The sequence below is a fragment of the Emydura macquarii genome, unplaced genomic scaffold (genome assembly GCF_026122565.2).
Source record: "Emydura macquarii macquarii isolate MOO-44397 ecotype Brisbane River unplaced genomic scaffold, CSIRO-AGI_Emac_v2 contig_561, whole genome shotgun sequence".
In the NCBI taxonomy this organism is placed as follows: domain Eukaryota; kingdom Metazoa; phylum Chordata; order Testudines; family Chelidae; genus Emydura; species Emydura macquarii.
Window position 1 is genome coordinate 8,068,574 of NW_027130698.1, and position 16,805 is coordinate 8,085,378.

General features: G+C 38.6%; 1 long non-coding RNA gene across 1 annotated transcript in view; it reads left to right on the top strand.

The window, feature by feature from the left end:
- LOC137147640 (uncharacterized) overlaps nucleotides 1–16,425 on the top strand; it is a 271,440-nt gene extending 255,015 nt beyond the window's left edge. The window contains exon 4 of the long non-coding RNA XR_010918278.1: nucleotides 16,283–16,425. This is a non-coding gene — a long non-coding RNA (uncharacterized lncRNA). The remainder of the gene's footprint in view (nucleotides 1–16,282) is intronic.
- The last annotated feature ends 380 nt before the right edge of the window (nucleotides 16,426–16,805 follow it).

The following is a 16,805-nucleotide window of genomic DNA, read 5'->3' on the forward strand; positions in this document are numbered from 1 at the left end:
TTACAAATTGTAAGTTTATAAGAGTATGTACATTTGTCACAACCTGCTCCCCATGTCTAGTGCAGCTGAGAGACTCAAAGGGGCACGAGACCCAGGAGACAACCACTGACCCTATTAGCCTGGAGGAAGAAAGAGCGATTTAGTCTTTACAGACTGAGGGTCTGTCTACACTGCAGTTAGACCCCGTGGCTGGCCCAGGCCAGCTGACTTGGGCTCATGGGGCTCAGGCTGAGGGACTGTTTAATTGCGGTGTAGACATTCCGGCTCCGGCTGCTGCAGCCCAAACTCTGGGACCCTCCCACCTCGTGAGGCCCTAGAGGCCTGCCCTCCAGCCCAAGCCCTGAAATTCAGCAGCATGTCAACCTGAGCTCCTGTGAGCCCACGTCAGCGGGCACAAGCCAGACACAAGATTTTAACGTGTAGACCTACCCCTAGGTACCTTTCCTGGTGTTCATTAGTGTCTTGCATTCTCTATCAAGAGAATGAGAAGATTCAGAAGTGGGCTGAATCCTGGGATTTAGGCTGAGGAAACTCAACCCTCAACACTGGTTATTTGGCATAAAGGCCATTTAACTCCAGAATGGACCCAATAAATGACTGTTTTATTTCTGTTTTTTTGCAGTGGGGCCTTAGTCCCTCCCACTGAAGTGAGAAGTTAATAAAGTTTAGAGCCTTCTGCTTTACAATCCACCCATGTCTGTATCTCAGTCTCCTGCATATCCTGATTAACAGAGAGATTTCTGCCGGGAAGCACAACAACTCTTTAACAGCAAACGGGCTACAATAAAAACTTAAGACAAAAAATGAAAATGCAAGAGAAGTCCTGTGGAGAGAGAGATTATAATTACGGTATCTGAGATGGAATGTGGCCTAAGAAAATTTTAATGGAATTATTATAGTCAGGATTTGACTTTAAAGGTGCATATCAGGCAGTACAGAGCCTCTCAGTGCCACTCACAGTACTGAGGCTTGGTCTACACTTACCTGGCGATTCAGCGGCAGTCGATGGGAGTTACGCAAGCTACACAGAGTAGCTTGCGTAACTCCCATCGACTGCTGTGATTCCCTTCTGCATGCCGTCTTCACTGCACTGCGCTATGCCACTTGAGGGGGTAGATTAACAGCATTGACTTCTGGATCAATGGAGCAGTCAGTGAAGACCCGCTCAATCAATCCAGATAGGTTGATCTGACGGCGGCAACTTTGCCGCCATCAATGTAGATGTACCCCGACTCAGAGAAAACGGCAATTTACTGACACCAGTTCCTACACAAGCTGGGTGTTTCCAGTAGAGGGTTCCCACAATGCACCGACCTAGTCCAACGCTACTTAGTTTGTGAGATGTGAAAGGTCACAGCTCAAAGTGGTATGTATGTATGAATATCTTCAGAACAAGACTGCTTCCCAATTCCCCTCATCCTTTCAGTGACCATGTCATAGCAATCTCCCTGGCTAAAGAGGGCTATGAAAGATTCCCTATGGAGTTAATCAATGCAACTGCTTTGCTCGACTACAAAGATCACTATAGATTGACAATGAGCTTCCTATCCTAGGAAATTAATGTATTTCACATTCAGATCACTTGCAACTCTTGATTACAGAACAAAAAAAATGTTCAAGGAAAATATTACCCCAATGACATTAATGTAAACGAAGGGAAAATGTTATATAATGTCCGGCAACAAAGAAAAGGAGAAATGCTTCTCAGGGAGTGCAGTGAGCCATCGTATTTCTGCTCCTTTCATTCTGACTGGCAAGCTGCAGCCAATACTGAGATACTGCCTACTACACTTCCATTAAAGAATCATAAGCTCATACATGAACAAAGATACATCCTGCCTGCCAGTGAGAGGCATTCCACCCAGGCACTGAAATACCTTGAATTCTGCCAACTCAAATTTAAACAGCTTCTGTACTTTTGTGCTTTTTGATGGATTTGACTCCAGAATTCATCAAGGCCCTGCTTTTCTTTCTATGTTAACCTTCTTTTCCTAAAGTAAGACAATCAGATTCAACTCTCACTTCCCCTAAATTCTTCCACATCAATCACTCTTTCTAAAATGCGTCCATGTGTCTTCACCCTGCCCTACCACATTCATACTAAAAATGGTTATTGAGCCTTTTGTAAGAGCTTAGTGTAAATCAAATAAATTAGAATAATATAGTATGTTTTCCTTTAATATGAGTGAGAACATAGCTCTGTCCTTAGAAATAATATTTATCATCACAGAAACGAGCCAATGCATTTGGTTCCCATTGTATCATATAACATATCAGTGTAAACATAAACTCTAACCTTTTTATACTTGCTAGGATTAAAGGTCACATCTGTCCCTACAGATTGGCTCCTATCAGGCAGTCATGTGTATCTGTTCTCCAGTTTGCATCAGATTCCATAGCGATTTCTTTATGCATCTTGTCATTTCTGCTGAGCAAGCTTCTTAAAATACAAATGACTTCTATACATGGGAAAACTAAATGTTTACCATGAAAATAAATGAAATCTCTATCTCTGTCTTCACAAAACAGATGCTTTTCTTGGGATATTTTGTTGGTTGGTGGGTTTTTTTGTTTTTGTTTTGTTTTTTTTAACAAGAATGTTTGCAAACCCCTAAAGTCTTAAATGTAGTGTCAGTCATCCTACCATAGGTATCTGCACTTTATCTCTTGCATAAAGTGGCAAAGAAAGTTCATAACCGTAGTGACTTCCTTCATCCCTTCTCTTGCTTCAGATCTTGCAGTCATTCTCTGTAATATAACTAGGCCCATGTTATCTAACTGCAAAGTCATTAATAGCTACTGTGAAAAAGCTAATTAGCTTGAAAGATGCTTCTCTCTGACATGGTTCTCCACAGTGTCCAGTCAATACTTCAACTCTTTGTTTTCTTTAAGCGTTCCAGTCACCTTCATACTACACTTGATCTCCTTGGTATTACTCTGCATCTTTCTATCCACCTCTGATGTTTGTTTCTGCATTGTACTGCAAGGAATGACAGTGCTGGCTCATCATAAGAAAAGTGATGGAAATGTATAAATAAATTGTTATAAACTCACTCTCTGTCTGAAACCAACATACTGACAGACACATAAAACATCTGTACTGGTAATCATTCAGTGCCAGAAAACATGGCCACTCTAACAAGCAAAATATCTTAAAATGAGGCAAAGCTGAAAAATCCATTTCACTAATTGAGGTGGGAATTGCCAACAACCATCTTGACAATAACAGGCTCACGGGCTTTAATCACCGAAACAGAAATGTGCTGAACAGGCAACTTTTATAGTATATATAACGTAGACAGCCACAACACCGAGTGTATCATCTTGATTTCACGTAATCAAAGTGGATAGATAAGCTGTACCATTCCTTCTGCATAGCAAGAAGCTACTTTTACGTGTTGATGCATTTTTTCATTTAACCTGTACTGGTACCACATATGGTCAACCACTAGTTACATCAAAAGTTTCAGCATGATGGATTCCACCCGTGTGGTTGTATATCAATTTAATTTCAGGATATCTCCCTAATTTGAGTTAACCTCACCCTTCCCTCCACTCCGCCCAGGCATCCATTTCAGGGTTTCATGCGATAACTCAATTTTATTCATGGAGAAAGTGGAGTTGTTGCATAAGATTTCATAATGTAGATCTCATAATTTATTATGTGGTACCTAGAGGATATAATGTGCAAATAGTGTCGTAGTACCCATCAGATGATACCCATCTCTTTTGGCTCTCCAATCTATTATTCTCCTATTTTCAGAGGCATTTGTGGACCTGCTTTGGTAACACTAGTTGTTTTTAATAAATGAGTAGTGGTTTTGTAAAAATTGCCTTCAGCTCCCAGGCTCCATACACTTTTCACAGTATATGGCTGTGCTTCACTGTGCAAAAGGGGCATCATTTTAGGTAGGGGGTGCTTCCCCCCCTAATTTCATAAGAACAGCTGGGAGTGATGTTGCTTGCTTCTCTTCCCCCTTCCCCTTCCCTCACCAGCCAGGAGGAAAGAAGTTGCTTGCTTCTCTTCCCTTCTCCCCTCACTGGCCTACGTTTTGCTCAGCCAATAAGAATGCAGAGCTCTGGCAGGAGCCAATAACAGGGCTGGGAACCACTGCAGCACTTTTTTTCAGTCTTGGAACAAACACGCTCAGCTGGTGGGAGGAAGGAAGCTCTCAAGCAGCTCTAGTCTGCGCTTAGGTCTGAAGATGATGCAGATTTCATCATGATCTGTCCCTCACCTTCACATGTTGACATGTTAAAAAGGCAGGAGCAAGCTCCCTGTGACACCAGTTGACACTGCTCAAGCAGGGGAGGGTGCTGCTGCCCCAGGCGCATTCCGGTGATAATTATCCTCACAGACAGCCCAGCTTTGGACGTTTCAGGCTGCAAGAGCAGTGCTGTAGAATGGCCACCTGTAATATTTCCCTGCTGTGAAGAAATAAGCAAGTGCTGTCACACCATAAATATTGTTTACAATTTAAAACTTTCCCACTTTTTCCAACTCTCTAATTTTTTAGTGAATGGCAGTACCTCAGTGTGGCCATTTATTCTGCCATTTAATCCCACTTGTCTGTGAGAATCTTTCTGGGGCTTCGGGTCAGGTTACCAGGTAGGTCCACATAGACTGTTACACACAAATGCTGTGAATGCCTTGATTTTACCAAATCTCCCCATGGTTGCATTTTTCTAGGGCTTTTTTCCCACAATACCTTTTGAGACACTGCTGATCCTTCCTTATATGTGCAAATACAAGCAACTGCTGCCCTCAGGCAGCCATTTTGTAGCTGTGTGTCTGCTGTGCTGTATTTCCTTCTCTTCCAACTGCTAAGTAACCTTAGCTCCTCTTGTACTTACTCTGAGCGGAGAGAGTCTCACAAACTTGTGTACTTCAGTGAATTTTATTGAAGTGATATTTATTCTCTCAAATCCTTACAGCAATACACTAGAAACCTGCTTCCAACTTAATCTTTTGTATTTATCATAACTATTTGTATAAAACCTCCAGTGCACATAAATCCAAGCGAATATGAACAATTTGTAAGATTTGGCTGCTAAAATTTGTTTATTATAGATCCATGCTGCTAAAACCCATCATTTAATTACACTCTAGGTAGTGATTTTTTAAGGAGATATTTTTTCATGTTTGGTATCTCAACTACTTTTGAGCCATCATTAATTTTATCCCCCTCCTTCATTTGTTAATTAATGCACATACTTTCTGTCTAATACTACTTTCCCCGCTGACAAACTTTTAAATGTTCATCTTAACCCCTGTAGTTTAGCATCAGCTCGTTTATATAAGTGGTGAAATATCAAGTTACAGCACATAATCTGAAAATTTCTTTTAGGATGGATTAGGAAGATCTCCAAAAATATCAAACCCAAGAATAATCTAGAGATCATGCAACCACTGTGCTGATCCTGTATATGATGTAATCCACTTTAAGCCTGAGGTGCTGCACCCCCAGAATCCCTAGTTCCAGCAACTATGATTTATTTAAAAAAAAAAACAAGTTGTAAAACCATAGACTACAAAAAAAAAAAAAAAAAAAAAGGTTCCAAAACTTTTTTTAAAAGGCTACATATATAGTTCTTAGATCAAGATTCCTGTGCAGCGTTTGAAACTCAAACATTGAAGCCCTCACTAGGACACCAATAGTGAAATGAATTAAAAGTAGTAGAACTGATTTTTTTTGATTGTCCACACTTAGAGACATGTAGAAAGTAAAAGCACATAAGTAATTACCAACTACATTACATTTTTAAAGTTCTTTCATTTGTAGTGGCCTGAGTCAATGTTGTAATAATAATGACAACACTATTATTTGCCTAGTCAGTCATGCATCATGGCAAAGTGGGCGAAGTATGGAAATAAATCAATAGATTGGGCCAGTTTTGAGCTAGTTTGTAAGTGACTTTGAACTATTGATTAAAGTTGCCCCCCTCCCACCAAAATCTGAAATGGCACCTTCACCTTATTGTATCTACGACATAAAGGGTGGAAACTGGACATGATGGAGTTGCTGTGAATGGAAATGATTCTTTGATGGGGTCAAGGATGACTCTGTGACTGTTCCCAAAACATGGATGTAGAACTGCTAGCCTTATTAACAACTGGAAACTGGATTTGAATACTGAAATCGTTACTCTGTGACAGGCCTATTTACTAACCTTTCTAAATAAAAATGAAGGGCTGTGCTTGGCCTGACTCCTCTCACTTACATCAATTTTATGTGAAAGCTACTTTACTCTTGATTTCCATTGGTGTTAATGAAAGCAGAATTTGGACTGATTTCTCTTTCAGTGGCACAGTTCAGTGACACTAACACACTTTTAGGCAGAGCTGACTGGGAAATGGACTTTAGTTTCCATGACAATTATGAACACAAAAAATTGTTTCGCTTTCATCAATATTTTTTCATGGAATTTTTCAGACTTTTATAAAAAAATAAAATATTTTTGGTTTTTAAAAGATCCAAACCTCAATATTTTTATTTTTTGAAAACCAAAAATGGCTTGGTTTTTTAGATAAAAATCTGGGGGGGAAAAAAAAAAGAAACGAATATTTCTTATGAAAATTTACATTTTAATTGAAAAAAAACCTTTTTTCATCAGAATTCTTTTTAATGATTTTTTTTGGATCAGTTCTACTTTTGAATGCTTAAAAATTAATAGTAAAGTGAATTCATCCTTATAAATTGTAATATAGCAACATAGTTATAATTTTCTGGCCACTCTATATTTTCCTTATACTTTTCTTTGTTTTCACATCTGTGCATTTTGATATATATTTCATAAGAGGTAAAGTAAAATTAATGTTTGTGAAAAGTGCTCCATCATCAGCTCTGTTGATTTGTCTACTAATTATCCACCAAACAAATAAATCACAGGCAACAATAGTGCAAAACTCTCTGTAGCTCAGTTTTACCCAATGCTCCCCTTACCCCTGTCTGCCCCTTCCCCCAGCTCGAGCTGGGAATGGGGCCACGATAGGGATCAGGGCCTGTAGCTGGGAGTGGGCCCACGGTTGGGAGCCTGTGGTCAGGGCCAGGAGCTGTGGCAGGCCAAGGGGCTGGAGGCTGGGTACTGTGGCCAGAGGCCAAACCAGGGGCTCGGTCCCGAGGCCACGCACAATGACCGGAGTCCAAGACCAGACGTCGAGGCCATGCACATGCGCTTCGACCAGGGGCTGGGCGCTGAGCCGTGGCCGAGCTGGGTCTGGAGTTGGTGGCCGGGCCTTGAGCAGAGCTCGGGGCACAGGAGAGCTGGGTGGCACTCCCCATCTGCCCCGTGGTCTGGCCACACCCCTCCAAACATTACTTTGTGACCCCCTGGAGGGGTGTGCCCCATAGTTTGAAGCCCTCTGCTCTAGCTACTTCATCCACATGAATCTGCTGTGTGTTCTGAAGGGACCCTTAAGGGGTAAGTGTATGCTTATATCCTATTCTATATAGGTTCTGACACCATGCTCATCATATCTAAGCATCTTTTAGTAGTGCTATATGCGACATGTCTAACATCAGTCACATATTTGTTCTCGCATCCTCTCTGTAGAAGTGTCTACAGGGAATGTTTGGTTTTGAACTATTTTATTATATAGATGTAATTCCTATATATTCATGTTGCTCTGTGTTTATGTTAGAGAAGGCAAGATCAAGAAATGCTCCTTGCACTTAGAGCAGAAGGTGGTAAGATTTGTGATCGTCCTTAGTTCTTGTGGATGTTCATTGCACAGAGCTTTTGCTGGCCCTTGAGAAAGCTCTGTCTCCTGCTTCAAACTCTCTTGCTCATTCAAAGGCCCATTCAATCTTTTGTACCATAACTGCAGACTAGAATCGAGCAATTAACAATAAATAACTTAATTGATAACTTTGGCCCCTTTTTCTTTATCTGCAAACAGCTTGTGATATGTTTACAAATTTGTACTCTATTAATAATTTGTCTAATAAACCATTTTGAGTTCCTCATACTCAGGAACTATCAGGTTCAAGCAGTCTTTCAAGTACCAGTTATTTGTGAGTCACTGCTTGTGCTCTGTAATTGGTCACCTAAATCACAAGGTAAAGTTTCTGTGACATGAGTGGTTGGCTTAGCCTTTATATACAGTACATTTGGATATTGAAACCGCAGGAGCACAATGAGACAAAGAGCACTCTAAGGAGGGTACACCTGAGAAATGTAAGGACATTTAAATTATTTTTCTGTTCTACTTTACACACAAAAAGACCACTGCATTTGACTGTAGTAATAGACCCATGTCTAAAATCACCTGTTTTTCGTCATTGAAAGATTGTATGTGTGTTTAATATTCAATTTTTCCTCTAGTCACATTTATACACTTTGATAGTGTTTGTATGCATATAAATTGATCTCAGCTGCAAAGTCTAGATCTGGATCCAAATTCCTCCAGAGACTGGAGAAGTTAGGAGTCTGTGATCTTAATAAGACTGTGAGAAATTGAATTATTGGGGAAAAAAAAGTTTTTTTGAATTTCAAGAAATACTCCATGTCTCTTCCAGTCAGAATGTTTGTCTAGTCTGTTTAGACAAACCTAGAGCATACCTCTGAATGAACGGAGTTTATGTGGAAATTGAATGAAGCCATTAATAAATCATAGACAGGCCCTTGGCTCCTATGTCTGTTAGTTTGAAGATAGGCTGGAGAATGGTGAAGTTATGTAACAAATGTGATTGTGGCTCTGTGTGTCTTTGGGGGAAGTGCTTAATGAATTGTGTAATGAACTCTTTTTAAAATCAAAGCCTTTGTACACTGAACTGTTAGCTAGAAAATGGCAAGTGCATTCTTATTCTTGCTGGTCTGTTCAACTGCAGGTATATTGGGAACATATCCGAAAAAGGTTGCAAAGTTATTTCTCATAGGTTCCCATGTACAGTCAAATTATGTATGGTTTTGACATGGAATATGTATCATTTGGGGGTTATAATAGTAGCAAATCAGGGGAATAGTTCTCTGACAAACAATTTCACTGAAGCAGAGGAAATTTCTTTTCAATATAAATGACATGCAAAAAGTATTAAGAATAATATATTTTAACAGAACATTGTTTCCATCAATTGCATACACTTTTGAATACTAAAAAAACTGTTGAAAAAATAATTTATTATCTAAGTATATTATTCATCAAACCTTCACAGAATCAGTTCTTGTGTATGTTGTGCATATTTTCTTATGAATGTACTGTTGGCCTGAGGAGGCAGTACAGGTTAGTAGTTTAAATACTGATGAATTCAAGAAGTAGACATTTGAATTTGCGAGTCAATTCTTTTCCCCCACCAAAAATTTCTACTAGTTTTCATAACCATTTCCCACTTTTTAATTTTTATTCTCCTACCATATGATATTTTGAGATACCCAACACACAACATCAAAAGGTACTTCAAATAAAATATGTTTTCCCCATTTTCCTCTCTTTTGCTCAGGGCATGTACTCAGAATTAAATTTGGTTGCAATTTTTTGCTCAGAGTAAATATCTTAACTGCAAAATATCTTGAATGGCAAAAGTGTTAGCCTTGCTTACAAGTCAGCTATTGCCTACAGATCAATTCAACTCGAATCAATTTGGACCCTACAGCATGTCTTTTCTAAACATCACATTATAAAAAATGCAAATTATGCCAAAGCAGCCATTTAGGGAGTAGTGCTTCAGATGAGTGGAATCAGCTGTATTTAATCTTTTCTTGGTACATAACTATGAAGTAAACTACAAATGAAAAGCAAAATATAAACACAGAGGTTCCAATCCTCCAGTCCTTTGAGTATAAGGCAAAACTGACATCAGTGGGAAGCCAACTGATACCACTCATAGTTTCGGTGGTATACAGACTGCAGGATTGAATATGCACATAGGACCCAATTCTGCATTTCTTACTCAGGCAACAATTCATTTAAATGCAATGGGAATTTTGGCTGAATATGGCATAAGGGCCATACTAAGGAAATGTATAGAAGAGAATACTAGAATGTGCACATTTTTTAGATAAGCACGGGCTAGAACTCAGGATTAGCAGATAAAAGCAGGAGCAATATGAGCTAGGATTCCACAAACAAATGAAAACGCTGCAATTTTTCTTTATATAAGATTTTATGAGAGGCAGAACCTCTAATCATAAAATTCTGATTGAATACCTGATTCCTTTTTCCTTGACATGTAAGGCTTACCTCTTATTTACCCCATTAAGTATGCATGATAGGCATATAATATCTGTTATAACTGATATTCCTTATGCTTGTACATTAGTTCAGAAAACTTATTACAGCACAATCCTGATCCCTGATCGGAAGCCATTCTGTCAAAAATATGGGACTGAACACATTGAAGAGATCTGAGTAAGGATAGCAATGAGTACTCACTTTATTTAATTGGGAATAAGGTTTTCCTATATATTTCCCAGAAAGAACCAAAATTAGACTCTACCTGTTTTATCTTGTTTTTTTGTTGTACCAGATGCGAATCCCACTCAATTAAATTTATATTATCCCACTGATGCAACTGGGATTTTAATCTGGCCTCTGGAAAGAAAGATTCTTGTAAATTTTACTACTGTGACCCAGTCGGCTCCCAGGATTAGAACAGGTTTGCTGAGTACATAGCTTTTGTCATATAGCCATAGAACTCCACTACCTCACGCCAAACCCTTGTATTTAACTGTGGACCAGCTCTTTGTTAGCACATTTGATGGGTTTTCAGGATCAGACAGGCATAAACGTATACATGTAAACAGTAAAACTTAAAAAAAAAGTTTTATTTTCTGTCCTGCATTTCATCATATTCAGATTTTTTTTTCTCATCAGCAAAGCTATTAAGCCTTAAAATAATCAGGATTAAATTGCCTGGCAATATATATTGTAACTAACTGTGCTCATTGGAACCACTTAAAATGCACATTTCTTACACATTTGATATTCAAAACACCTGAGCACAAATGTATGGCAAAGACTTTGTTTCTGTTAACAATTCGGCTTTGGTGCTTCAGTGTTTGATATGACTTTTCCTGTGGTAATAGGATACTTACAGCTTTCTACAAAACAAAGCTGGAAACATTCTCCCTATACTTTAGAGACTTATATTTTGTCATAGTTGATGGCTCTTATATTGGATTTAGTATAATTCAATTATCTTTCTAAATGGTATGTTACCTATTGGAGAATAGCATTCCTCTTAATGACATTCAGTGCAAGGCAACCCAGTGTGGATTTCTCTATCATAAATTTTTAAACAATATGTGGGATTTAGGGTGATTTGCTGGCTTTCCTTCCATCCTGCATGGTAAAATGCATTGATACAGGTTAACGAAATCAGAGCTAGTGCAGTTTATCTATTTACTGTCCTAGTAGTGCTACTTCTCCATTTCAGTCCCATTTGCAACTGAAACTAATTGTTAAGTCATGTGTACATACTAATCCTCATCAAGAAGTGGAATTGAATGTTATTGGATAAACTGTGCAATGTGCTGTAAACTAATGCTATGTAATAAGTTCAAAGATGAGCTGTGGCTTACAGGGAAGAAGTATATGAAAGCCTCTTCCTAGAGAGAGGTAAAGGTCAGCCTTGTGTGGTAGCAGTGGTTTTATAGCATTTGTGTTCATGCCCTTTTCACCCCCATGAGTTAATTCAGTTGCCATTTGACAACACTGCAGCTATGAAACCACTGTAATTACTCTGATCCAACAACTGAGCAACTTTTTTTCCTAGAGAATAGGCAGAAGAACACTAGGGAGGATGGGACTAGGGAATTGACACTCCATCCCCCTTTGGATCTGAACCCTGTCTCCCTTGGTTTGTCCAACTGTGCACAGAAAAGGAAAGCTTGAGAGCAGGGGGGATAAAATGGGGTTTGAGTCCCCTAGCTGGCACTGATAAAACAGATGTAAAGCAAATATAGCCTGCAGCTTCATTAACTTTATACAGTGAAAGCAGTCTTCAAGGACCACTCACAAGCAGGTCCACTGAATTCTTTAGGTCTCAGCAGTCTTGCAGCTCGGGGACTAAATCTCTATCATTTGAGGGAGACCCTGTCTCACCCCTGAAACAAAAACTGGAACATTATTTGAAGGAAACAACATAGACTTTTCTTCCCTGAGAGCTGCTACTGATTCTCCTGTTGGTCCTGACCTGAGGTGGTTAACGTGAAGGGCCCAGACCCTGCTTCTGTAAAAATACTCCCAAGTGGCTTTTTAAGGGAGTGTTTTCAGAGTAAAGATTTCAGGACTGACGACAATATATCTCTTCCTGTGTACGTTGTATTCTGACCTACCTCCCTCCCTCTTGTCCCTAAAACCTGCTTCTGACATGGTACCTTACCCCACAGATTATTGTCGCACATTCTTGCACTATTAACTCATTTCTCATAAGAACATAAGAACAGCCCTACTATTTTCTATGGTCTATCTAGCCCAGTATCCTGTCTTCCAACAGTGGCTGATTTCAGATGCTTCAGAGGGAATGTACATACATTTTACAAGTTTATCAAGAACCCTTTTAAAAACACCACTACCAACACTCAAATCAGAGTAGATATATAGGGAGAAATTCTGGATACATTGATGTCAATAGCAAAATTCCTATGGCTTTAAATGGAGTCATACTTACCTCCACCTTCCTACCTTTTGCTCCTGCACGTGGGTTTGCTCCAAAGTGAAAATAATATTGTCCTGTAAAATTTAAAACCAATTAATTAAACGAGCATACATCTCCAGTGTATGTGGCATAAGGAAACTGTACATTCACCTTGTTTTCATTTATTTTATAATGAATTGCTTTTGAGGGAAGATTTGGGATTTCCAATTAAGAATTTCTTGCGGGGAAAAAACAAATTGTATATCCAATCATAAAACAGCTTATCGCTTTTAAAAGACTCCGCTGATTAATGAGCAGAAATAGCTCTTTCTCTTCATATCTGGCAAGCTCCAGAGTTAAAATATTTAAACAGCAGGTTTAAAACACAGTTTTAATCGTTGTTAGTGCAAAAGTGATAACAGTAGCCTTGGGCTCTTGTCTCTCAGCAATCATACATTTTCCTTTTTGAGCTAGACGGTTTTGTCTTTGTTCTGGGAATGCATTCTGGGAATTATAGTATTTCCTCTTATAGTAGCACAAGATTACCTCAAATACCGAGTTACCCTGTAGATAGTGCATGCTCATTATAAATGAGCAATCTGTCCCTACATTAATCAGTACCTATGATCTGAAGGGTCTGAGTACTGTAAAAGTATGAGGGTATATGTGTGTGAAGGAATTGGAGGGGTAGATGGTGTATGAAGGCTAGGAGTGAAAGATCCTTGGCCCTTGAAACATCTGGCAACTATTTACATCCCCCACTCCAGTTACCTAGATATTAATGCACCATCTTCTGTTTTTGTTGTCCTTCTCCATGTCCTTAACTTCAGAGCCACGCTCCTGTAGCATTTTCAGAAGCACACTCTTAAACAGTCAGCAAGATCGGCTTAAACTCTGGGAGTTTATCTGATATTCAGAGCAGGTGACTGGAAACAGAACTCCTGGGTTCTAGTCCCACCAATTTGATGTTTTGTAAAATACTTTGAGATCCTTGTATAGAAGGTCCTATATGAACTACATACAAATTATTACCAAAAAAAAAAAAAAAATTGCTTTAAATGCATTGATTCTTTCTGCTAAATTGTTTTAATGTGAAAATAAAAATTTCCTAATTCATCCTTAATTTACAATTGGAAAGGAGTGCTGGATACAAGTCCAATATGTGGAGAACTTTAAAGGGAACTGACCTGAAGTTTTTTCACTAGTATCACTTCTTCTGAAGTCAGTGAAATATTTACATACGGAAGGAATGCAGGACTGAGTTGCTCACTAAAAACTCAGTGCAACAAAGTATTTTAGCATGTACTTAAGTCCCAGTGACTTCAACAGGATTTAAGAACACCCATAAAGCTAAGCACATGCTTGCGTGCTTTGTTGAGTAGGGATGAACTGCTCTATTGGAGACTAAGAGCTTAATCTAATGTCCATTGAACTCATTGAGAGTGTTTCCATTAAATTCAGAGGGCATTGTATCAGGCCATAGATGACCAAATATTACATCTTTTAGTCTGAGTGATTAGTCAACATTTGGGACCTTGCTGGGTTGTTTCCATTAGAAGGAGAAATAGGTGATGGAGCCTGGTATTTCCTTGGTGCAATCCTATTTACTTACAAAGAATGTGCACAAAGTTCTGTTTCCCTGAACACAGTAGAAATAAACAGCAGGATGCAGTTTCCTTGCTCTGGGTTTGCTAACAGACATTATTGTACACTAACACCCTGTACTTTTTCAGCCAGCACAGTGCTCGCTTGGTTTTCGGTGAAGGCCATTCTACCAACACTTCTTTTCTTTTTCCGACTTTTCTGGCTGCTTTCTGCTGGTTGTCCACTTTTTGCACAAACAAACATACACAGCTGCAATCCAATCAAAGCCCTAGCTAGTGTGTTTGCAAACAGTTCCTGGGAAAACCCCTCTTATTCTCCCTAGGTTAGATCTTGCACAAGTTTTTCATGTGACTAGTACTTTGGGCAGTGGCTTCTATTGTTTCAGCTCTCTTCCTCCCTAAAGGATCTTAATTTCTTTGCTCATTCAACCAGGATGAAGGGCAGCTAGCAGGTCCATTGGCTTCAGTGAGGTCTGTGACTACCCGTAGATCAGAGCAATCACCAACACCCTCCAGCATAACACTATATTTGGTCGAGTCTTTTATTTCTTGACATTGAAAGGATGTGAGACATTATTATAAATTAACACATTGTACCATTTCCATTTCCATGATATTTATGTATATTAAATATGGAATGTGGATTTTTGGGGGATTGGGGAGATTAAAATGAACAAAAAGGACAGCCAACCCTGCTGTCTCTAAAGGCTGAACATTATAGATGCTAACATTCCCTTAGAGATGTCAGTACTGCACCGCATCACCATACAAGGACAGATAGAGAATAGAGGATAGGCATTTATTAAGCTGTCCTTTGCACTGCCTGTCAGGTCTGAGTCCTTTGGACATTTGTTTACTCTGTTTTTCAGTCTATGGGAGTGAATTAAAGCCCCTAAGAGCACCCAAGAATCTTACTGAAATCATCTGAGCATTGTAGATCTCCTCTATTGTAACCAGACAAAGGATTAGAAGACTGTTTCACACTTTGCTAGTGTTAGCAATACAGGGCTACAAAGTCTGACCTCAGTTATACTTGATCAGCCTCCCAGCTTCAGGGCCATCAGCCTTGATATAAGCATGACACAATCTTATCCTTGATCTGTGTTTCGTTCATTTAATTGCTTTGTATGCTGTATTTCTGTTTATGTAACACCCCTGTATACGTTGATTAACAAAAGGTATACATCAATATTAAAGCAAAAATCTCATTTATGGCAAAAAGAATCTTTATAAAGCTATAACCCAGAAAATAAAATGATGCTTTGTAGTTAATATATGCACTATATCCCATGCTGTGCCTCTCAAAGCATAGAAAATATTTACTGTAGCACCATACAAAATATTCTGTACTGTTCCTCTGTTATTTAATATTGTCAAAAAAAACAAGGCAATGCACTTAAATAGTTAAAACACCTTTTCCATGCTTTGCATTACATATCTATGTTACAGCACATAAACAGAACTGGAAAAATGTGATCAGTTTTACACAGCAAATGTTGCGCTCTTACATAGCAACACAATTAGTCATAATTTAATAACTTACGTGTTGAAATAAATTTTAATAAATGAGATTTTTGCTTTAATATTGATGTATGCTGTTGGAATCTACTTAAAACAATTTGTGGTATCCAAATAAGCAGAACAAATAAGGGGAAGTTATGAGACCAACATCAGTTCTTTGAGTTCAGGTTCAATGTCTTGTTTAGTGTGAATGCTGCTGATAGCTTATTTTAATCAAAGTGACTTATTTTGTTGGGTGACTATATATATGGAAATGGTGATCCTCCATCAATTTTCTTTTTTCTTTTTTTTTTTTAAAGATATGTCTTTTATACTTTAAACCTCACTTTTTGATTTGTCCAAATCATTTTTATTTCCATAAGACTGTAATGAATAAAATGTTGTTCTTTTAAGATTAAAAAAAAAAAAAGTAGATCTTCCTTTGTTTTCTTTGTATTGTTAAACAATAATAACCTTAGATAGCTGAGGGGGGAAATGAGTCTTGTGAATTAAGTCTTGTTAGCAATCACTCTCCTTTGATATATAAAGCTTGCACAATTACAGGGAAGTTAAAGTTATATGTTTTTCCTTTACATATAGGACTGCTGCCACTTGGATACTACATGAGAGGCTCTTTCTCTGACATCATATCACAAGTGACAAGTATAAAAATGACTTTTCTCTTTATGTGTACCCTTACCCGCTACGGAATCCCATGTCTGTTCCCCAGTTTGTCATGATTAAAACTATATTAAGATGTTTAAAAACAACTTTTCTCAAATATGTACCTTTTAAATTTGGAAAACTCTGTGTACTCTGACTCCTAAAGAGTGAGATACACTCACGAGAAGGAGGCAGGTATTTCTCTACCTAGTATAGCTTCTGCTACTCTAAATAGGTTAGGAAGTTTATCCTGCCAAATTGGCACTGAAGGAACTAACACAGGAAGGATCCTCTGTGAAACCATTATTGGGTGGTGGTGATGATGGTAGTGATAACACCTATGAGCTCAAATCATAGACAAGGGCCCATTGTGCTAGGACCGGTGGGTTGGATGTGAGGTTTGCTGTTCACAGAAGTGAGTTTGATACAGGCAAAACAGAAGAAAAATACATATAAAAGG